This window comes from Protopterus annectens, chromosome 7.part0 (genome assembly GCF_019279795.1).
Source record: "Protopterus annectens isolate FY-2018-M chromosome 7.part0, PAN1.0, whole genome shotgun sequence".
Taxonomy (NCBI): domain Eukaryota; kingdom Metazoa; phylum Chordata; order Ceratodontiformes; family Protopteridae; genus Protopterus; species Protopterus annectens.
The window spans coordinates 1,365,415,707-1,365,441,137 of NC_056739.1; positions in this window are offsets into that span (position 1 = coordinate 1,365,415,707).

Here is a 25,431-nt window from a genome sequence, read left to right on the forward strand (position 1 = left end):
CCCTGAGAAGCATTCGGCATTTATCCAGACTGATAACGCAGTACAAGGACTGAAATATTCACTTCTACAGTTGGCTATGCTTCTGGTGTCATTCCAAGGGTATCTAGTATCTGTCTGCTTTGAATGACATGGTCGACAGAACACGATGCTTTGGCACAGATGGCCTGCACCTGTCGACCCTGGGATTACGGATAACAACTAAGGCTCTTGCTGCTCCTATAGTGCCTGTTTTAGGCACAGTTCAAATAACATATTCACCACCATAACAGGACCAGGCAAGCAAAACCTGAGGGTAATGCTACTCAATGCTTGACATCTTCATCTCAAATGCACTCACCCGAGGCACTCCTTGTAATGGACCACTTTGATATCTCTGCAGTGACTGGGACCTGCTTCTAGGCTCCTGAGAGCACCCCTGCACTAACAGGCTATTACTCAGACCACACCTTTCAGTCATGTAACCAGGACCGGAACACCCACGGCAGAGGTGTATCCATATTTCCCAAGGATATGCACACCTCCAGGCTGGTTGCTTAGCACAATGCATCAGAGGTAATCCAAGTGCAACTAACTGTGGCCATAACTGCTATACAAATTGTAGCTTGCTACAGATTCCACACCATACCCCACGGTTAACTGTCCTCACTTCTTGGTATACTGGAAAGTAGGGTTTAAACAGAAACTACTGATGTGCGACTGACACTACCCCGCCATTAACTGGGATACCTAGTCATGTACCGACACATTAGGCCAACACTTTCTGGGATTCATAACCTCCAATTGGCTGGATCAACCTATCCACACCACCACCAGGGCCAACAATATCCTAGACCTGGACATTACCAACATGTGTGACTGGTGTTCCACACCTGGGGTTATCTCCTCGTTGGTCAGATCCGAACATACGCTAATCACTCTTGTTATCCACATCCCGGCACCACACTCTTTATGGAAAACAGAGTACAATATTTCTACAAAGCCAACTTCAGGCTTCTTATGACAGCAGTAGTAAACATCATGACACACAAGCAGATGGACAATACAGTTACAAACGCTGAATCATACACAACTGCACTTAATTAGCATTTAAACGACTGCATGAATCATGCTATCCCAAACAGAGCCATGACGGTACCCACCAGAAAATGGATGCCACTCTTTTGGTCCACTGCCATGTACATAATGTACAACAGAAGGAGGAGACTGTTGCAAAGTAGAGTACAATCCCATGAGTGGGGTAGCTCCCTGGTCAGCCTCAGTAGGAATCTGTGATCCCTTATCACATCCTCCAAAGCTAGCTACGTAAGCGTTACTGCAACTCATTCCAAGGACTACCACAAAGCATTCTAGAGGTATGTCACTACTCTCGATGGTGATACCCACATCTGCTCTGACATACAGCAGTTAAGCACGAACATTACAGAACCGACTGATATTGGCAACATCCTGGCAGATAGGATCAGTGCTAACTTTACACCCCTCTCACGCCCTAAAGGGCCCAAATCTATACAGGAACAATGCAGAGTCCCTGCGGTCACAACTACGCAGTTCAAAGCTGCACTCTCTAAAGCCAGGAACACAGATTCCATGTGACTGTACAACATCCCAGGCTGCGATTTACAGACTTCAGAACAAAATGGCTCCCCATTTGGGCACCAAATTCACTAATAGCCTTGCATCAGGCATTGTGGCCCCTGAATGGTGCACAGCAACAGTTATCACACTACACAAAGATGGTGCCACAATGGACCAGGGGAACTATTGCCCTATATGCCTGACTAGACTGTTCTGCAAGGCTATGGAGCACATCATCATGGATCTCATTCACAGAGACATTGTTGGCCTCCAAATCCTTGATCCCACCCAGTTTGGATTTGTTAGGGCCAGACCATGACTCCTAAACCTGGTGGAGTCCTTTGAGACAGTTACCAAAGCAGTAGATGAGGGTAAGGAGGTCCACATAGCTTACCTTGTCCTCTCAAAGGCTTTCAACACCATTCCCCATTCTGGTATTGTCAACATACACATCCACCTGCATATCAACCCCTACATCACGAGATGTTATGCAAAGTGGCTCATGGACAGAAACCACACAGTGAAGGTAGCATACCCTAGTTCTTACTATAAATCAGTTACAATTGGCATCCCCCAGTCCTCAGTCATAGGGCCCCTCATGTTCGGTATATGCTTCTCTGAGGTACAGGCTAGCACAGAAGGACTTACCCTGAATAGGATTGCAGACGACTGCAAACTAGCGGCCGTGATTGATTCACCAGCTGATACAGACACCCTCCATGAGGGTGTCATGGAGATGGATACTGGTGTCAATAACATGGCCACAAGCTGCATGCCACAAGGTGCATTGACATCCCCTTTGGATTAAACCAATCACCCGCTGACTATCACATAGGTGGTAGTCCCCTACATACATAAGACATAATAAGGGATCTTAGAACCCACGTAGCTAGCACCCACTCCTTTGATAACCATATTGCCAAGGTGGCGTGGATATCCTTCTATGTGGCCACCCTAATCTCTAATGGGTTTGTAGTCAGAACAAAGGCAGCCATTGTACCTCTCTACTCATGACTTATGAAACACATTAAATGGTACAACACCCCATTTGGGATGTATCTTATGAGACAACAGCAACGGCTTTAAATACCACAACATTACCACACCAAGAGGATTACTGACCTCCAAAGGATGACATATGCAGCCCAACTACAGAAACCTCAACTGTACTCATTTGCATACTGCATACTCAGAGGTGATCTCTGCTGAACATACAAGGCTCATGTCCAAAACAATATTGACGGATATGCTCCACATAAGCAAAAGCCATTGAGAGCCACATGCTCCGGGATATGTAGCTAAATGCAACGATGACTAGGACGTGCTGGAGGGATACATTCCTGACCCAGACACTCACCATGCTTTGGAACATGATTCCTGTGTACATCAGGCAGGGACCTCACTAGCACTCTTCAAGAGATACCTCGATGGGTGGATGGGGACAGACATATGCCAGGGATCACTGCAGTGGCTCTGCTGTTCACAGGCACAGGACACTAACCTAGGAAAGTGCTGCAAGTGAAAACACTGTAGTTAGGCTTACAAATGGACTTGGACAGACAGCATAGTACCTAACTATGAACCTATGAAGCTATTACATGTCCTTTGTGCATGGATCATTGACTAGCTCTTCCATTTAAATTAGCTATCATGCTGATACACTGTCTGGTGACTACAAGTCATATGTATCCTGTTATTTTGTATTGCACATGCCAATAGACATGCCTGATGTTTGCATAATATAACAGTAATGCTATGTAAAATGTTAGACGTATCTACCTACAATACTGTACATTTCACATTTTTGCAACAGTATCCCATAATGCAAATCATAATTGCACAGCAGGACCACCTTAGACATGTTATTCTCAGTTATATGCCCATACATATGCCTACTGTTACAGTATATCAACATATACTATCCCCTGTTACGGCACTTACTTGTTGGACAAACCCTGCCACTGACAGTGACTGGAGTGGAATTGTTGTGTTTAAAGTCCTTATGTAGCATCCCTTGTGGTGTATGAGGTGTTTACCATGTGGCCCACAGCAGTACGCACAATTTCTACGAGCGTTACTATGCTCAACAATACATCACTACATAATACCTTTTCCCACTATATGCATTGTGTACACTTTCATTAATACAGAACAGGCACTACATACACTAACATACTGAGTGTTCCACATACCTTCTTAGTAGTTTGAGTTGACGATAATATCAGTCCTATTACTTTTCTGTTTTAACGGTTTTCTCGTATGTACATATGGTTTGAATGTATGACAAGCCATCCTTTTATACGTTGATACCAGTAACATGTGGTATCCTGCCACCAATTGGTGTTCCAGAGTAGATGATTACATGCACATCAGCTGTGTAGCTACTGCATTAGCCAATTACATGGCAACAGTGAGGTATAATTGAATACTCCACTTGGGCATTGTCCCTTTGCCCTACCTTCGAGGAAGATGGCCTGGATGTGTTGTTTGTGATGAATTGCAACAGCTATATGGGGAGACACAGAGATATTTTAACTTCATGGCCCCCATGGATTGTGTGTAATGGCTAGAGGATGTAGTTCTACATGTGAGTGTAGCTGTTATATCAGCCGTCTGATACAGGATTATTGCAATCAAACCATGTAACATCGGCGTCTGTTCCATTGTACAACAGCAACAATTTCACATAGGGCCATTATAGTGTGTCTTTCACAAGGTATGTTAAGGCTTCTGCAGATATCATAGAGTGAGTGGATGTTTGTGATGTTATTACAGTCTGTATTGCAATTGTTTCTGGTGTGGGGGAGATGTAGGTGGGTGTACATAGCAAATGAAGGTGTGCAGGAACTGCATTTATACATATTCCATATGTGTGTGAGGGCTCCTTCCCTAATTGAAGACCTATCATTTAGTAGACTAATACTATGGGTATTGCAGGCTTATTCATTAAGCCATTGTTAATTGGTTACTATATAGCATGCAGCTGATGTTGGTCCTTCAATCCCTTCGGAAATACATTGGTATGTAATGAAATGTTGCTACATGAAAGCTGTCTCGTGTATTTCTGTCACAGATATTTACACTCATTGGAGTTGTGTTGGTGACTAAACCTCTTTGGCTTGTGTTGCCAACTTTTCAAATGGCCATAGTGGGACATTTGCAGGACACACATCAGATTTTAGAAGCCGACACATACTCACGGTCAGTGCAAAGTATAGAACTTTACATATATGCCTATATAAAAGCTTATATTCTTGTAGTGGTTTACTTACTTATCCTGTTTCTTGTTACATGTAGGTATGTTAGATACAGATGACTATTTTATGTAACCATTACATTAACTATGGAACATGCAGAATGTCTTGAAATTGCAGGACATTAGTATTTGTACTCATTTTGGTCAGGACACTACCGCACATAGAGCGACTGGCCCTCGCAAGGTGGGACAGGTGGTAACCCTATGTTTAGCTCATGTCCATAGCACATATTTGTAATAGTGAATTATAGCAATAACCCATGCCTGGGTGTGGGAAATGGTGAATTTACCTGCAGTTGGTGTGGTATGTTCACGAGGGCGAAGCCCGAGTGGCCAAACAAAGACAACCGTGGATAAATCCAGCATTACCCACACCCAGGCGTGTGTTATTGCTATAATATAGTCTCCATATCCTTTGTTCATAATGTTCAGTCATGGCGGAATGTGTGATTGCTATGGTCCATCTTGTGCACATATTTGAAGACTTCAACTGCTGTATACGGCATACCCATGGATTCAGGAATGCACACACTTCCAACAACCACATTACTGTTCATAAACTCCCAAACCCAACAATACCGAACCCACAAACTCACGACAGTCAAATTCCCGGAACTAACACAAACAAAGAACACACGCACACACAGACACACTGCTAACCATCACATCCAAACAGACCATCCTACACTATGTATGGCCAGGTGGCCATGCCCTATACACACCCCATGTGGGTGACTGCGCTCCTCACACCACACCTACTGTAATAATCTACCTCCGAGATAGCACGAACAGACACATGAAGCAAACGCACACACATACACATTACAGTCCCACAGAAACACACACCATACTCAGAACACACACTTACACACACTACAGCAATCAGAAGCACACTTAAACACAGTACCTACCTGGACCGCAGCACCAAAAGCACTAACTAAATGTCCCTTAACATTGTGATAATAGTACTTGCGGTTCTAGTGTTCCAATACTGTGGTATTTCGGTCTTTAAGTCTCATGATTCTGCGTGTCGGTATGTAAAGCATTCGGTATTTGGTAGTATCCTATTTATATGTACCTCCATGGTTGTGTACATGTTGTTAACCTATCTATATATTTGCATATATATGTATATCCATATATATCGACATATATCTCTCTATCACCCTTTCTAGCTCAATATTATATATATATATATATATATATATATATATATATATATATATATATATATATATATATATATATATATATACAGATATATATATATATATATATATATATATATATATATATATATATATATATATATATACAGAGAGAGAGAACACACCTTTTGTTGGGTACATGGTGGTGTATACTATTTCCCGAACTCCGCCCTTTTGTGTTTTAACCTGTCACAATACACATCTGCTGTTGGTACATCTCAGGTAGCTTAGTGGTAGGTGATTGTGTACATGGTTGCGTGTTCTACTCCTGGCAATGGTCATTTTACCTCTTAGAGCAGGCACTATTAGTACAAGGGTGAATAACACAGATTTCAGCGGTTCTGGCCAGCTTTGCCCATGATATTCAGCAAAGCTTAGACCTGTTTTGTGCATATCCTTGTAGTCATGTTTAATCTACGCTTACCGGCACTTGCCAGTGCATAAACCTGCTAACATGTGCTTAATCGTGCTCTAATGACCTGCATCCAACATCCATTATTCGGGAAATTGGAATTATGTAACAGCCCTTGAAGGTCGTGGAACTGGGAACATGCACGAGACAGTCAGTGGCTTTACCACTTGGGCATCTGGGATATGTACAAGTGTTATGGTGTTTAATATGTGGACTGTACTACGGCTGTTCCTCCATATTGCAAACAAATGTGTAACTCAGTTAGTTTACATATGGATGATACCTATTAATGGTATGTCCAAGTGATGCTTAATGGATGTGCTCCAGCTATGGGAATCCATGTCACAGTGAGCCACACACTGTAATGTGCTACACCTTACCACAACCATAACTGGAGAATTCTGGGTTGACAGATACCTGTCATGGGTACTCCCCATGCTTTGGAACTACATCCCTGATTACATTATATGGAGCCCCTCATTAACACACCAGGGAATCCTTGCAGAGTGGGTGGGGAACAGTGGTTACACCCCAGGGATCCCACAATTGGCTCTCCTCCACAGAGGGACAGTTAGTTAATCAATGGGCTGGCGACAGTAGACACATTTTGGCTAGGCTGATGAATGGCCTCTGACAATCAGGCACGTGCCTACCGATGTACCTAGGAACCTATACATTCAGTATCAACACATGCTGTTAGCTTAATTTACTGCTCAGGTGTTGACTTACCTTGTACCAATAGCTGTTGTGTGTGCAATAGTTGAGGGCTGCCTATGTAGGATGCACACAGTAGACCACCTATACATGACAATTTACAGGTGGTCGTGTGTGTGTGCCATCCATTTTACTGTGTGTGCAGGTGGAGAAGTGTGTCAGTCCATAGGGGCCTACACTGTCAGTGTATGTGCTACACGTTCCCTCTTTGCCAAGGCATGGGCATATTGGGCACACCTCCATCTGCCTACTGGGGCTGGCACAGGGTGTTCGTGGTCTGAATCCCTCTGTGCCAGTGATGTCCTTGGCAATTATGGTGGGCTGTGAGGGACTTCACCATTATGTCCCTGCTGCAGCTGTTTCCGTAGGATCATATTATGTAGCATGGCACATACTATGAAGATGTGGGCACACGTGCCTGGAGAGTACTGCAAGGCTCCACCAGATATGTCCAGGCAATGGAACTGTGATTTCAGCAATCCAAACACATGCTCTATGATAATTCCGGTTTGTGCGTGTGCCTCATTATGGCATTCTTGCATGGGTGTGTGTGTGCATTTCTGATGAGAGTCATCATCCACGGCTCCAGTGCATAGCCAGCATCCTCCACAAGGTGGCCATATGGGATGTCCCCCCTGACAAATACCTGATACAGTTGTGAGGCATGCCAGATGTGGGAGTCATGGTAGCTTCCAGGGCTGCCAGCACACACATTCATGATAATGCCCTGGGCATTGCACACAACCTGGCAGTTGATGGAATGGTATCCCTTGCAGTTCATGTAGCGCCTACCATGCTCACTGGGTGGTGACTTGATATGTATGTGCGTGCAGTCTATTGCACCCAGTACCTCTGGATAGTCTGCCACATGGTGGAAGAGGCGCATATTGCTGGCCAACTCCTCCTGAGTTCGGGGGAAGTATATATGCTCATTGGCATGTGGTAACATGGCATCCAGGAACTGGTGGAGTATCCTGGATGCTGATGCCTGTGAGATCCCCATGATAACTCCAGTTGGCATTTGAAAGGTACCTGTGGCTAGTATTCTCAAGCTTACACATACCTTCATGTCTACTGGGATGGGTTCCCCTCTGTTGTTTCTGGCTCTGAGGTGTGGCCGGCATAGCTCAACGATTTGCTGTATGATGTCCCTGTCCACCCTGTAATGCTCTACTATCTCCAGATCATCTAGCCCCTAGTAGGTTACCCTTGGTCTGAACACTCTTCTCCTCCTCCAGGTCCTGAGGTGGTTGTCAGCATCATCCTCCATACCACCTTCAGTCTCCAACACATGGTGATGAATCACAGCTATGGCAGCTCCCAACAAGTACATTGTAAAAGTTCCCCGTCTGTTTACACCAGTGGTGCAGTGTTTGGGAATACTCGAGTGTGTGTGAGGTGCCTTCACACTTTATACGATTGTGCTTTGGACACTGATGATGTCATAGGGTGTGTATGTACAATCAGAGCTGCAGGATATCTTACTTATGTGTTTTACCGCAGGTACTGTTATTGTGGTGCTTTTGGTGTTGAATTACATTTAGCTGCCATGGATCACCTCTTGCCCTTGCCTTCACTTTTCATAACGATTCCCCTCCTATTGTCAGGCATGCATGCAGCAGCCTGCTTTCTTGTTTTGTACTTTTCTAACCCAGGATTGTGTTGCGAAATGTGTTCTATAGCCAATCTCCTGCAGGTTTGCTTTGCTCTGCGGTGACAGTTCTCTTACTTTGCAATACGGCACCTGCCCTATCCTATTCTGCAGGTTGCTACTAGCAACCTTGTTAGCTACTGTCAATGGCCCACTGTGAGTTAATAGGTATTAATTATTCAGTTGTACTCCAATTACCCTACTGCAGAATTTCCTTATTGTCTTCCCATAACCTTCCTGTTTCAGCTGTGGTGCGTGCCACACGCAGCCGTTTACCGGGTTTCAAGCACGTTGGCATCCACGTACACATGCATTTTCGGTCACCATGTGTGCTCTCAGCTAAGCAAAGCTATGGCTACATCAACACCCCTATCCTGTGGCTTTGCTTAGCAATGGGCAACCCAGATTAGCTATGCTCCAATGTGCTTACAGCTACGGTGGCACACCCCACTGCTGATGTCATGTATACCTCCAGGCCACTCCTCGGTGTTGTACCGCTGCACCGTATGGTACATCCTTAGGCCAGCGGGACATTTACGATTCAGTATTACTAGCCTCATTTGCATGGCATTGATTACTAATTCATAGTTACCATGCCGAACACTGTCGCAGACCCTTAGCAACCGCTGCACTTTGCTTGTGATGTAGCATGCATACCATTGACTATTATGGGGAAATCATGATTTGTGTTACATTGCAATTTTATGACATCTGTATATATTTTCCTTGTGTTCCCGTTTGTGCACACATGTCCTGCGGTTGTACTTTGTGTTAGTGTGGCCATGACATTAAATGTTATTTTTTATGTGTTGTGCTTGTTTTTTTATGCCATTGGCTGTATATTTAGCCATTGGCATATGTTAACTTTGTAATATGTAAGTTTGGTCCGCTTTCATGGCTCCGATGTTCTGTTTGGAAAAATGTAAACTGTTTTTTTTTTGGTTTACATTTCTGTATGCTTACATTGTGCCTGCACCACTTTATGAATTGCTATGTATCTTCATTTGCATGCTGCACTACTGCACATGGGGTGATTAGCATACATGAGCCGAGAGCTGCGCAGATCTGGCGTACGCTGGTAGTGCCCGTGGAACTGGATCGTACCTGAATCGCTCGCCGGCCATATTTGGCATTATACCACCTTCGCTACGCCTGTGCCTGGTGCAAGCTTCATGAATCCCGGGGACAATCTATATCTTATCATTGTCACTGACACTTTGTTACTTCTGTAATAAATCACACTCATTTATTTTTTGCTGAAATAGGGATTCAGAAAGGCTTAGCATGATGAGCAAACGTTAACTCCGATTTTTTTTTCATCTCACTAATCCTTTCTGGCACAGATATCAATCTTGTTGAGGTTTTTCCCTTTTTGGAGAAGTCTCAGTCAGAAGGATTGTCTGACAGACAGAGCTGCATGTTAATGCGCAGTTCAGGGAGTGGTTAATGCTAATTAGCCATGTGCTCACCCCAGAAGTGTTTGTGGCTCTTGAATTATACAGCTGAGTAAAATTCTGTTCCATGAAGAAAAAAATGTCCACCGTAAAAACACAGCAGTCACCCTTTCACTTATCTCGGAGTACTTGTGCTAAACATAAGTTTAGCAAAGACATGGGGAGTGAGGATGTTAGAGTGTGTGTGTGTGTGTGTGTGTGTGTGTGTGTGTGTGTGTGTGTGTGTGTGTGTGTGTGTGTGTGTGTGTGTGTGTGTAGGGGGGGTCAAACTGAGAGAGTTAGTTAGGGAATCAAGAGTATGAGTGTTATGTGTTTCATGTGTGTGTGTGTGTGTGTGTGTGTGTGTGTGTGTGTGTGTGTGTGTGTGTGTGTGTGTGTGTGTATGCTGAAGTTTGCATGTAGGTAAATAGATGTTTCTGTGAGTGCGATTGGCTGTGAGGAAAACCTCATTTATAATAGTTGTTTGTTGATGAGGGGATGTGCCTGGGTGTGGATGTGTGTGAATTGTCTGGGAGTGTATAATATGTATGTGTGGGGGGCATGGCAGACTAATTGTATGTGCTTCTCAGTGTAAGGAGTTACCTATGCTAATGAGATATATGGACATCTACAGAGAACATTAGTGTGGTCAGGTCTGACAGCATTAGTGTCTGATTCTTAGGCATACTAATGAGATAGTAATGAAAAATTTCTGACTGCAACCACTAAAGAGATAGTAATGGAATATTTCTCACTGCAGACATACTTGTCTTTGAATTGCATTTTCTTGCCATCATTCAGTCAACCAGTCTGCATTAGGTATTTTTCTGAATTCCAGGTCATGTCAAAACAGAGCAGAGGAGCAAACATTTGTGACTCTACCATGCATAAGTAATCCTTTGCAGTGAAGAAGTCTGGGTAGGATGAAGAGAATACTATATGCATGGATACAGGAAGCAAGGGTAGAAATTGCTGGAATTGGTATCACAGAAATAATGTCCAATGACATGAGACAGGTAACACACTAAAATGTATGAGAATAGGTTGTGTGTGAATGATAGAAAAAGGAGAAATGGGGTGGAGCTATCAATCTAAAGAAAGAAGGGCATCATATTTGAGGTCAGATTTGAGGTCAGAGAGAAAACAGAACATCTAACCAGGAATGGACTGAGGATACTATCAGGATCAGAAGTTAAACTGACTGCCATCTTAATTAAGGTAAAGGAAAATAGGAGAGCTAATTGATACAATGTATAATAGGTTCATAGGTGTGTACTAGGCTAATGGCCCTGGAGCCTTTACAAGCCTAGCCCATAGAAGTACCCTGGCATGGTACTGCCCGATGTTAGTTCCCAGTGCCTCTATCAAGAAAAGCGACTGGAGTGATCCCCGGGGTGAACTTTCTATTTCCCATCCACTCATCAAGATTTCTCTTGATGAGGGCCAGTGAGGTGCACTGCTTGACATGTATGGGAAGTCTATTCCAGAGCATGGGCTGTCTCTGAGTTATGAACCTGTCCTTCCGGCATGTTTTGTTGATTGTGGTAATGAGGCTGAGGTCTCTGCAGTGTGTGGTGTGGAGGGATTGGGATTTCTCTAGGTGTAGCATTTTTAACAGAGCTGGGTCAGACATGGCTTTGTAAGTCAAGCAGAGATCACCTCTTAGTAGACGATATGAGACAGAGAATAGCTGGAGTTTTTTGAGTCTGTCCATGTAGAACATGTGTCTAAGGCTTGGGATCCTCTTTGTGAGGTACGTTTGTGGCTTTTCCAGCTGTTGCATGCGTCTAGTGAGGTACATGCCAAATGGGGCATTATACTCGATGATTGCCCTAATGATGGAAGAGTAGATAGAGATGATGACATCTTTCTTCCTGGATGCAAAACCCTTGGTAATGAGATGTGCCACATAGAAGGACTTTCTGACCACAGTGGCAATGTGGTGGTCGAAGAAGAGGTTGCTGTCAACCTGTGCCCCATATCTCTTATAACACCTTCAGTGTTCAGTGGACTCCCATCGATGTGGTAATTAGAGGGAACTGAGTTTTTCCCAAAGGGGATGATGACGTATTTTTTGGCATTAAGCTTAAGGCCATGGTTTCAACACCAGTCATTGGGCTCAGTGAGGCCTTTCAGTCAAAACAAAATAAATAAATAAATAAATAAAATTACAGACTGGAGGAGAGAATACATGAGAGGAAGAAGAGGGTAATACTCCTAGAGATATGAATCTGCCAGGGGAAGACTAGCATAATACGAGCTACAATACAGAGGAGAACAGGGAGTTGACTAAGGCTTTTGACCATTTATAGTTCAGAGAGCTGATTCAAAACTTTTCCAGATAGGAAAGAATTCTGAACATCATCCTAACTAATGCAAAGGGTGTCACTGACGTTCATGTTATGAAACCTTTAGCCAACAAGGGTCATACCACTTTGTTCTTTTCAGTAGAGAGGAGAGGGAAGGGTTAGTATTAAAAGACAAACACAATGGCTTAGATTTTAGGTCAGAGGATTTGGTAGTGTTATGCAAAAATGTGGGATTTTGGAGAGAGGATTATACTGAGTTAAGGATGTGATACAGCTTAACTTAGAACAGCAGGAGTAAGCTGAGGGAATACACAAACTATGACTTGACTTAGAACAGCAGGAGCAAGCTGAAGGAATACACAAACTATGACTTGACTTAGAACAGCAGGAGCAAGCTGAGGGAATACACAAACTATGATTTGTTGTAGAACAGTTGGAGCAAGCTCAGGGAATGCACAAACTCTGACTTGACATAGAACAGCAGGATCAAGCTGAGGGAATACACAAACTATGACTTGACTTAGAACAGCAGGAGCAAGCTGAGGGAATACACAAACTATGATTTGTTGTAGAACAGTTGGATCAAGCTCAGGGAATACACAAACTCTGACTTGACATAGAACAGCAGGATCAAGCTCAGGGAATACACAAACTATGACTTGACATAGAACAGCAGGATCAAGCTCAGGGAATACACAAACTCTGACTTGACATAGAACAGCAGGATCAAGCTGAAGGAATACACAAACTATGGGAATGAGTAAGAGATAAAGGACTCAAGGCAATGAAAGGGTTGTGAGGAAGATGCAGAATGAGACAAAGTCAGATATGGTTAAATATGAATATAAGGCCAGTAATTAGATATAAAAGACTGGACCTTCACTTGATGGAAATGAATGAGTGGCTAGGAAGAGGAGGTACCATATTAAGAGATAAGTAAGTGGGCCATCAAGATAGTGAGGGCTGTAAATGCCAAAACTGAAAAGGAATTATCAAAGTAGACAAAGAAAGGAAATGCGGACTTTTTACATACAAAATAAAAAAAAAAATGAAGAAGAAATGAAAACTGAACATGCTGAACAAAGAAGGGAGTTCACGGAAGGCTGAAGACAACAGAGATAATGAATGAATACTTATTCTTCAAATGGAAATACAGTGAAGATGGATATAATTGGGGAGAATAAAAAATCCAGGGAGCTACAGACCTGCTAACAACACTGGCAAGAAAACTTATGGAGAAAATATTGAGGGGAAAGTTGGCAGCATTACTAGGATACATAAATCTACATGTCAGTAACCTCAATTGTTTTACAACCAGAAGGGAATGTCTGTCAAATGTAATTCAGTTTAATGACTGTTTTACAGGTGAACAATACAGGAGAATATCAGTATACATAGTCTAACCAAAAGTGTGATAAGTGACCTTGGGACACAGGTGGACAGTAGTAATCACATCGCCACAGTAGTCAGGAAATCCTTCTATGTGGCACACCTCATCACAAAAGGCTTCTCACCCAGGAAAAAAGAGGTCATTGTTCCCCTCTACTCATCATACATTAGACACATTATAGAGTACAACAGCCCTTTTGGTATGTACCTCACAAGACATCTACAACAACTGGAAAGGTCACAGAAATACCTCACAAAGAGAATAACCGGCCTCAAATAGATGCCTTATGCAGACCATCTCAAAAAACTCCAGCTTTACTCTGTCACATATTGCCTACTCAGAGGTGATCTCTGCCTAACATACAAAGCTATGTCAAACCCAGAGCTGTTGGACATGCTCCACTTAAAGAAATCCCAATTCCTGCGAGCTACACTCTCTAGGGACCTAAACCTTGTCACCACAATAAACAGAACATACTGGAGGGATAGATTCCTGTCCCAGGGACATCCCACACTCTAGAACAAACTACCTATCTATATAAAACAAAGCTCCTCATTAGCACTCTTCAAGAAAAATCTTGATGATTGGATGGGAGATAGGAAATTCACCCAGGGGATCACTTCTGTGGCACTGCTTGATAGGGGCACAGGAAAATAATTTTCTTGGGTGGCAAAAGCCAGGGTACTGTTTGGCTAGGATCATATAGGCCCTAGGGCCAATAGCCTAGTACCTACCTATGAACCAATGAACTTGACTGCAGCTAAGCATTAGACTTAATCACTTGTAGCAGGCTGATAAGAAGATTTGTGTGGCCAGGGGATAGGACCTAGACCCAATGTAGTCAATCCCTACATGATTGAGTCATAATTTACAGAGTGCTGTGATCAACAGGACAATTTCAGTAATAAGGAGGGTGAGGGTGCAGCGGTTAGTGTTGTTGCCTCACAGCAAGAGGTTCTCCCATTCGATTCTCAGCTGGAGCACCTTCTGTGTGGAGTCTGCATGTCCTCCCCATAGTCGAGTGATGTTAAAGACATGCCGGTAGGTGCGTGCATGAATGGGCATGCCTTCTTTGAAGGTTGGGCATTGGGCTGGCAACTCAGCAATGTAAAAATCCACTGCCAATCATTAGCAGATGGGAGTTCCACTGTGGCGACCCCTAACCGGGAAAAGCCGAAAAACTTTTTAGTGTGACTATCCTGTATCCAGTTTACTGCAGCGTGTTTGCCATTATTTTATGACACCAAGTTGTTCAAAAAGTATGTTAGCCTCAATGTACTCCCAGAGGTTTGAAGGTTGAATGCCTTCCAGCCATGGACTTCTACAAAGATGAAGTTGACCTGCAGGATGAGTGGAAGCAGCTCTCCTAGCAATGTACATTGGGCTGGCTTTGAATTTTGATAAAGAGAAATCTAAGGTTGCATGATAGCGCTAGAAGTGAAATTGTTTGATTACAGAATCAGTTGCTGGCAAAACAGTCAGCTTTAGTGTATAATGATAAAATGTGGAATATTAAGTCTAATGCAGAGAAGGTTGAGTTGGCGGTCATCCAACAGAAAAAGAAAAAACTCTGCAAGGCATTAAGGATTTTGAGGATGGCCTTATATTCTTATGGCAGCAGAAACCAAGACATGGGAGGTAAAAGGTTAGAAATATCATCATCAGCAGCAGTTTGATCAAGTGAGTCTCTTCAGTTTCTTTGGCAGACACTAATTCCAGTAAAAAAAAGTGTTTCATTTGTGGATGGATAGTCCATAAGCACTGGAGAATCAATGAATTTGGATGTTAACTATCAATCAATTCATTCAAATGGTTGTAGAAGAAGATGAAAAGGAAGAAATTGTGGGAAGAAGGTGTGAGTTGAATGTATTGGACAATGTTGTTTTGACTGTTAAAAATGTTATTTTTTCTGATGAAGGACACAGTTGTAGTTTGGAAATCATTAATCTCTCAGACCTTAATGTTAACTCAGATATGAAGTCCATTTTTTTTAAAAGGAAGTACATTTGTTCCTACACCCTTCTTTGGGTGATTTATTAACTGATGTCAAAAAGGTTTGTAGGAAACTATATTTAAAAGTGTTTTTGGTATTAAAATGGAAAATGAAGAAAATGTGTTCAACCTTACCGACGACAAAGGCAATGATGATTCTTTCTTGAGTATGTCTGTTTATGAAACAGACTTTGAATCTGATTTGGGCACATTGTGTGAGATGTGTAGTACTGAACCAAATGAAGGAGAACAATTCTGTACAGGTTATGGGAGAGTAATGTTCCCCCTCTCACTTGTTAGCACTTTTTCACCCCACAGAATATACCAATTATTTTTTGTTTGAAAAGATGGTATGTAAAAAGATGGAGTTTGAATTTAACAGATTTTTGCATTCCATTCCTAGAAGAATTCAAAATTAACTAAAGGTGAATGGTTGGCATTACAGCAACTTAGGAAGTTCAAACATATGTATATGTTTAAACAAGCAAATGAGTGAAAACTGGGTGAGTATGAATAAAATCTAGCATATGCAAATTGTTGATGATTTATTGGGTGAAGAAACATAATATGTAAAATTAGGAAGTAATCCCCTTTCTCTCTTTAATAGGGCTCTATTCAAAATCTTGGAGAGAGGGGAAAGGTTGGCTTTCCTAGACAAGAATGATGTAAAAAAATGTTCATTTAGAAACCAGTTTATCTGGTAACATATGTTATTCCTAAATACATAAAAACTTGTTAAGTCCTCTGAGAAGACCTATTATTTCAGGAATGGGTTCATACTTGCAGAATGTTGGTATGTGTTTATACTTTCAATTTAAAAAAATTCTGGGAATGGTTCTTGCACTTATTAGGAATACTAGTGATTTGTTTAAGAGTGTTAAGGGGCTTGTTAGTAAGGATGATTACTAATGGGTAGTGGTTTATGTCAAATCATTATATACCACCATTCAACATAAGAGGGGCTTTGAGGCAGTGGTGAATATTATTGATGAGGGACCTCATACTTCTTTTCTGATTGCCCTCTTAGACTCACAACTATTTTTCTTTTGAGAATGATTTTTTTTTTTTTGCAGCTTAAGGGTGCAGCTATGGGGGTGTCTTTTGCCAGTAGACAAAAATTGCCAGCACCAAATACAGTGAAGAGCATCAGATGAGGCTAGCAAGTTGAATACATAAGTATTTTATTAAGGTATAATAAGCATCCCAGACCGGTTTCAGCCAACAGACTTTCCACAGTGGGAATGAAAGTAGGTGTCTTTTGCCCCCATATGTGCTATCACATATATAGGGGATTTTTGAAAGGAAGTTTTTGCGCCCAACTAAATGTTATACTGAACATGTGATTTTGTTTAAGAGATACATGGATGGTTTGATTTTTGTTGGTAAAGGCGATGTTTGTAAGTTTCTGGAAATTTTTAGAGTATTAAATGAAAATCCCCATGGACTCAATTTTTAAATTCATTAAATAGCAAAAGCATTAATTTTCTTGATGTCACACTTTTAAATGTAAACCTTTTAAGAAGGAAACAGCAGTTAATAACTTTTTACATGCTACAAGCATGCATTCCCCCATTTGTTGGATTTGTTGCCCTATGAGGAGTTTAAAATCATTTTTAATATTACATCAGGTTTAGAGTTGAGAGAAGAATTGTGTGGGGTTGAAAGTTGGCTTAGAGAAAGAGGTTATACAGATGGGCAAATTAGCGTAGCCAAAAAATTGTTTATTGGAAAGTAGTAGGATGAGGATTTGTAATGTTAGATGTCAAAATGAGTTTAGTGATATAGATGTAGTCAGAAGCAGGGATGAGTTATTTTTTGTCTCAAGATATTTAGCTTTCTCTCAAGTTATGGAAGGTATTATTAGGGATTTGTGGCCTGCGATTAGTGATGATAAAGTAATAGGAAAGTTTTTTCCTAAATATGTCACTTTTTCTATAAGAAAAGTCATAATATAAAAGAAATTTTGAATTATGCTATAAACCACAACATTCCTTGACAGGGCGTAGCGGCACGTTCCAATGTGGGCATTGCAATGTTTGTCCTAAAGTTAGAAACTTGACGAGTACTAAGATTACTGGGAGAAAATTAGTGTTGTATGATTTATTTAAGTGTGAGTCAGTGGGGCTTGTTTACATCATAGGGTGTACTTGTAGGTTTCCAGCTTGGTATGTTGATCAAACTAAACATAAAGTTAAAGTCCAGATTTTAGAACACTTGGGGTATATCAGAAATCAGAATTTGAGAAGCCCATGTGGCTGAGCATTATAGTAAAATACATGGGGGTTCAGATGCAGGTTTCTTTTTCTGTGTACTGGCACAACCTTTTCTTCCCAGGGGAGGGGATTATTTGAGTAAATCAACAGAATTAGAGATGGCAATTACATTGAATTATAGCACACTTTCCCCTAGGAGGTTACATCAGGAGGTAAATGTGCATTTTTAAATTATCTGAATGTTATAATGAATTGTTAAAAGTGTTTTATCATTTTGGGTTTGATATAATACATTTACTTATTAGGGAAAATGAGAAGAATATTGAAATTATTATGAGATAAATTGAAACTAACAACAAATGTATTTTAAATGATTTGCTCTGTACAGTGGTTAAGAAGAAGGAGAAATATGAGTATATGTTGGAAAGAGTGGACAAAAAATGTAATGATATTTTTAAAAGGAAAAATCAAAAAATAGAAAGGGACACTACTGAGTATAGGGAACATAAAGCGTATCCTAAACCTTAGGAACATACTCAGCCCCAACAGAACAAACAGAGAAGTACAAATACACCATATAAGTTTTCACACTCCAAGAATGTAATGACTAGTGATGAGTATGCAGGACAAAGCTAGAATAATAATTATAATGACCGTTTAGAGTACCCCCCTCTCCGGAGATCAGAGAGATTAATGAACAAGACACCAGTCAAATACAATTACCCCAGATGGGGAGGGGATTACAGGGGGAACAGGAGACTGTAATTAGTTTGATTCCTAGGGAGACTATCCATAATGAAGGAGTTTTAGTTAGCTATAAATGCTAAACTATATATAATTACAGTACAATAGACATTCAGGAGGTACATTTTGGACTTTTTTCAAAGGGCTTCAAGTTTATACCTAGAAGAAAGGCCAAAATAAATAAAATAATAATAGACCTTAAACTTTTTATTAGAAAGAAAAACTTGGAACTCTTATTTAAGAATAATGTAGCCACTATACCTTATAATAGCCCTTTAAATAAAAAAAGCATTTACAATCCCCCTTTACTTTCCCAGCTGAAAAATCTGGAGAACTTGTTGGAATTAGAACTAAGGAAAGTAATTGAGAAAAATAAAGTAATTCCAAATATTTCTTACCAGGAAAAAGTTATTTGGAAGAAATTAAAAACAATCATAATTTAAGAGTTATGGCACCAGATAAGGGAGTGGGGACTGTTTTTATGGATACTGTAATTTATGAATCTAAAGTTATGAATATCTTGGAAGATAGTAATAAGTACTCCAGAGTGTCACTAAATGAAATTAATATTTCTTATAAAAAAATATTTTAACACTGAATGAGTTATTATTGGAAGGATCAATATACTTGAAATTATTTCAATTTTTGCACAATGAAAGGCCAAAGGTGCCTACTATAGTTGGTAAACCTAAAGTGCATAACGACTTAGTAGATCCACCTCTTCGACTTATAGTAGCGGCAGAAGGTTCTGCTACAGCTCCTTTAGCTCGATTCTTGGATGCAAAACCAAAGTCTCTTTCAGGGAGTTGTAATAATACTTTAAAAGATTCTTGGCATTTACTTAGACAGATTAAACCTGATATCTATGATGAAAGGATAATGTTTGTTACTACTGACATTGTTGATCTCTTTTCTTCAATCCCACATGATGTAGGATTGGCTTGGTTGGAAGAAGCTATGGTTGATGCAGGAATACTAAGTCATACTGACTTTCAATTTTAAGTTTGATGGATCTTGTCCTTACTAATAATTTTGTACATTTTGAGGGGACTTCTCCCAGCAGATTCAAGGAGTAGCAATGGGTGCATGATGTGCACCCACATATGCTAATATTGTTCTTTCAGTATGGGAGAAAAAATATATTTTTGATTCAAAATATAATAAATGCTGGAAACTCTATAAATGATATTTTGATGATATCTGTTTAGTCTGGGGGGATACAGAAGACAAGTTCTATGAATTTTATGAATATATAGCTAACACTACAGCTTTCCTACGATTCACTTATAATATACAATATGGTAAGATGAATTACTTAGACATTGCTATACATAAAGATAATGGTAAATTCAAATCTATAGTATATAGGAAAGATACCTATGCAAATTCATATCCTTTTTTCACCAGCTCACATACCCCTATAGCCAGAAATGTTGTTTGGTTAAATGACAATCTGTTAGGTGGAGTCAAATGTCTTCTGAAAATATGGATTTTTTGACTGAATGTCAGTTTTTAGAACAAATGTTCTTACAGAGAGGATATCCATCAGATTTAATAGAAGATGTAAAAATGAAGTAACCTTAGGTAGATTGGATAGATTTGCCCCCATACTAGGAAAAGCTAGTGAGATGAACAAACCTAAGATTAAGGATGATACAAGTAAAATATTTGAACAGGCGTTTGTTACTAATTATAGCGGGGATGTGGGTAGTATAGTAAAAACAATAGAAGAAGTATGGGGAAGGTTTTCTGAAACATCTGATTTGGATATCATTGATACTCCTTTCAAGTGTATTTTTTAAAAAAAGGTTCTAATATTACGAATATTATTGAAATAAATAATTAGGTGATACATCCATTTGGACATAGTAAGAAAGGTACTTTTAAATGTGGTCATAGTTCACAATGCCCTTATATTTATAATGGAGAGAAGGTAGAATTAATAGCTAGAAATAGAGTTTTGAAAATTAAGGAATATGCCACATGTGATAGTAGTGGAATTATTTATTTGGTGCTATGTGGAGCATGCAGTGGATTCTATGTGGGGAAAACAGAGAGGAAGCTCTGCATAAGAATATATGAACACCTATATGAAGTAAAAAACAAAAACAATGCTAATGCCCTTTATAGACATAGTTTAATATGTCAAAAGGCAGCATTTTCTTTTTTTGTAATAGAAATGGTGACTAAAGATATAAAAGGAGGTTTGTGGGAATTACATATAGAAAATAGGGAATTTTATTGGCAAATAATGTTGGAAGCCAATAGGTTCCCTGGTATGAATGAAAATTTGTCCCTAGCTCCTGTTTTAAAAATTAGAGCTGCTAAACTTTGAATTGCAATAATTTTTATGTCCACCAGAGGGAGAATTGGTTGTATCTGTAACAATTTGATTATGTATAATTTCTTGCCTTGGGAGTGCCTTCAGTGTGGAGTCTATATGTCCTCCCCGTGGTTGGGTAGCGTTCAAAAGACATGCATGTGTAAATGGGCATGCCTTCATTGAAGGTTGGGCATCGAGCTGGCACCTCGGCGTTTCATAAAAAAAATCTACTGCCAATCATTAGTGGACTGGAGTTCCACTGTGGCAACCCCTTACCGGGAAAAAGCCGAAAGACAAACAACAACAACAACATATATAATTTTATAATGTCTTTTTTAAAAGGTTTTAGTAAAGTATTTTAATTAAATATTTAATGTCAATAGTATATATTTGAATGTTATAATAGTTAAATAAATTCAGTTAGATAATACTAGATAGGTATATTTGTATTCATTTATTTGGTGCTATTTTGTTGGAATTTGCATAACTGAATGTATTTTTTTATTGGTTGATAGTTAAATGAGGAAGCTATTTAAATAGATTAGATTTTTATGTGTTGTTTTATCTGATGAAGTGAGGGAAGGATGAAAGCATATTTACAAGTATAACATTTATGTGTTATTTACTTTAAGCTGCTGAATAAACCATCTTCGAGTATTGGTTTCCTTCCTGAGTGCCTTTTCTGTGGTTTTTTGGTTTGTTTTGGGCACTTTGCATTTTTTTGTGAAGTTATTTTCAAATTATCTAAGATATTTATCATTGAAATGATGTATTTTGCATCTGTGCTTCTGCACCTTGTATTTTTGTAATTAAATATTTTTTACAAGAGTGTATCATTAAACTAAATGTTTAATTGGGTTTGTACTGTATAAAAGCCGTGTATGTATAGGTATTCTTAGATTCTGTGAAGATGAATGGCCGAGGTTGCAGATTGGTAAAATAAAGTTTGTGCATTGAGCAGTTTGGATTTATTTGTTTTTTTTTGTTATAGTTTTTATTACTGTATTACTCAGTGTGTTTATCTCAGACATGTCTAAGGGACTGGAAAATAGGATTCTCCTCTTTGCTGATGACTCAATAGTAAGTGCAGTAGTAAGGGACTGAAGGGAATTCAGAGAAAGAGCTGGACAAGCTGAATAAGTAGGCAGAAAGGTGACAGTTGTGGGTCAGTGCATGCAAATGCCAGACACTGCAATTAGGCCACAGCAATCCTCTCACAAGGCATATGCTGAGGGAATATAATTTATGGCAACACAACAATGGAAGCAACAAAACAGAATGTTGTGATGTATCCTCAGAGACAGAGCAAACGTCTTGAAACAAGGAGCTGACACTTTCAGTCTGCAGATCATTTGGTTACACCAGAACTTGAGGAACAAGTGCATGGGAAGGGTACACAGCACTGGGCACACTTGGGCAAGAACAATGACAGCAAGCAGTATGCTGTTGTATATTATCAGGGGGATATATTTCAGAAGCAAAAAGGCAACACTTCCACTTTGCAGGTTCTTAGTTAGATCATACCTTGATTACTGAGTGCTAGATTCCATATAAGGAAAGGGACATGACTGTACCTCTCAACTGTACAGATTTTCCAGAATGTCCAGATTTTTGCCTCCTATTTCTGGTCTGTTTTTCGTAAAATTGTTGTTTTCTGGCAAATTATTGGCAAAATCATTAAAGACTGAAGTAAGAAAATGTTGACAGACATTTGAGTTTAGACTTCATACCATTCAGAAATTTAAAGCGAACGTAAAACCTGTTATTCTATCAACTCTCCAAGTTTGTAAGAGCAATATTTAAAAATTGTCCCTATTTTTGGGCCTTTGCCCCCCCCCCCCATTGTTTATGGCTTTGTCCAGATTTCTTGCTCTAAGATGTTGAGAGGTATGGACATGACCCTTCTAGAAAGACTCTAGATGAAAGGATCAGAAATATCCTGGAATAAAGAGGATGGGTACAAACAGAGAACAGAGGATGTAGAGCTTATTTCATGTGAGACAAAAAGAGATAAGAGGACACTACATCTATTTTGAAGGTCACGTCTTGTCATAAATATGTCAATGGGTTATCTTGAACAGGAAAAGTATAAGGGGAAAGAAGGAGCACATGCAGAGGATTATAGGCACTAACTGGATACTCAAAATTGTTTTTCACAAAAAGAGCTGTAGACCTATTGAATGGACTAAAAAATGGGTGGTGGACAAGGAATCTTCTGAGGCATCAGCATTCTCTCTATATGAGCCTGTAAGATTTTCTTATTCAGAGCAGATACATTTGACATAAATTGTGACAAAGGGCTTCAAATTAATATTCTTTTTAATAATCATGTTTTTTTTTCTTATGAAACATGATTGAATTAAGAACCAAGTTAAGTGTTATACCTAACCAGATATCTGGATGCTTGACAACACCATCCTGCAGTATGAACCAAGCTGATATTGTTAGCATCTTACTATCTTGCTTATAATAAAGTGATTATATCTCCATGCTGACCATATTTGGATTGCACTTTGGTCTATTCAGAGGGTGCACGTGATGAAGACTGATTTATTGTGCTATGAGCTACTGGATAAAGACTTGCAAGACTGATCTTAAAAAACATATGAGAACAAGCCTCAGTTTAATGAAAAATAAGTATATGTTCCAATGCCACAAAAAATAATACTTTATGAAGTTATGGCACAGGAAGTCTATGCAAGACAAATCTTTTAACAAAGACACTTTAGCTTATCTTACACGTGCCATAGAGAACATTCTAAGTGGATTCTGTGAATTATTGTGGATAAAGCTGGTCAACTTCTGTTTCAGGTTCAAGAAACTAAGTTCAAACATATTCTTTGGTGTGTGTGTGTGTGTGTGTGTGTGTGTGTGTGTGTGTGTGTGTGTGTGTGTGTGTGTGTGTGTGTGTGTGTGTTTCTTTAAAGTATATATCTCTTCCTTGAGAATACATATATAACATTTTTCTGGCTCTTCTTTGTTTTGTTTTGTTTATGCTAAAGGCGGTATATCATTTTTGTTCTCTGCAGAATTGCCCCAGTTCTGTTGTCAATGCAAAAATAAATAGCGTACAGAAATGCTCCTATTACAGTCTTGAAGAGGGAGTAAGTTCTTACAGTTTTCTGCAGATTTACCTTCCCTTGCGTAACACTGGTTTATTTAGTTTCCCTTGCTGCTTTCTAGATTACCTGCTCACCCTTCCATAATGTAGCATGACTGACCCCAGGTCCAGTTCTATTTTTGTCTGTAAACTCAGATATTATAACTTTGCATTTACTATACCATTTGGACTTGTGTTATTGTAATGTCCTCTGTATATATGCAAATATTGCAGTAGCATTTGAACATATTTCCTTGATGTTGATTGATATGCTGTGATCTGAAGCTGTTTTTTTTTCTGTTTGTTCCTCAGTGTATGTGTCTTGAATCCATGTTTTGTTTGACTTTGGCTACTTTCAAGCTTTGTATCTGGTGGTGAGGCTATTCCCTTACCCATAATCCCTGCTAACTGAACATCTCATTTGCTGCTGTAAGTGTAGGATGGCTCTGTTAGTGCTTAGGAGATTAACTTAATAAATCTTTGTATTTCCTTCATCTGTTTTTCAGGTAGTTATACATCTTATATATATATATATATATATATATATATATATATATATATGTGTGTGTGTGTGTGTGTGTGTGTGTGTGTGTGTATCAATATATATATATATATATATATATCTATATATATATATATATATAAATAGATATATATATATATATATATATGGGTCTAGGACTATTCACTGAAAGCACATTTCACTGAAACACATTTGACTGTGCACAATTCACTGAAAGCTCAATTCACTGAAAACACAATTCACTGAAACACATTTCACTGAAAGTTATATATGGCCTTTTCCCCACTGTAGTGTGAACCTGGAGTTAGAATTTATAGTAAGGGAGGATGTGGGGGCCATAGCCCCCCAACTATTTTAAATATTTTGGACTATACACAAAGATACTTGCAATTTCAATAAATTACTCTTTTTTAAACTTAATATATATCCATACTATGTGGGGGGCTACGCTCCCCAAACCCACCAATGTGGAAAAAAAATATATCTCACTACTAACGTAGCGGCTAGTAAACGAAAAAAGTCTTATGTAAAAATCAAGCTGCAACTCCACAGCTGAAATAACTTTCACTGCTCTATGTTGAAACATTT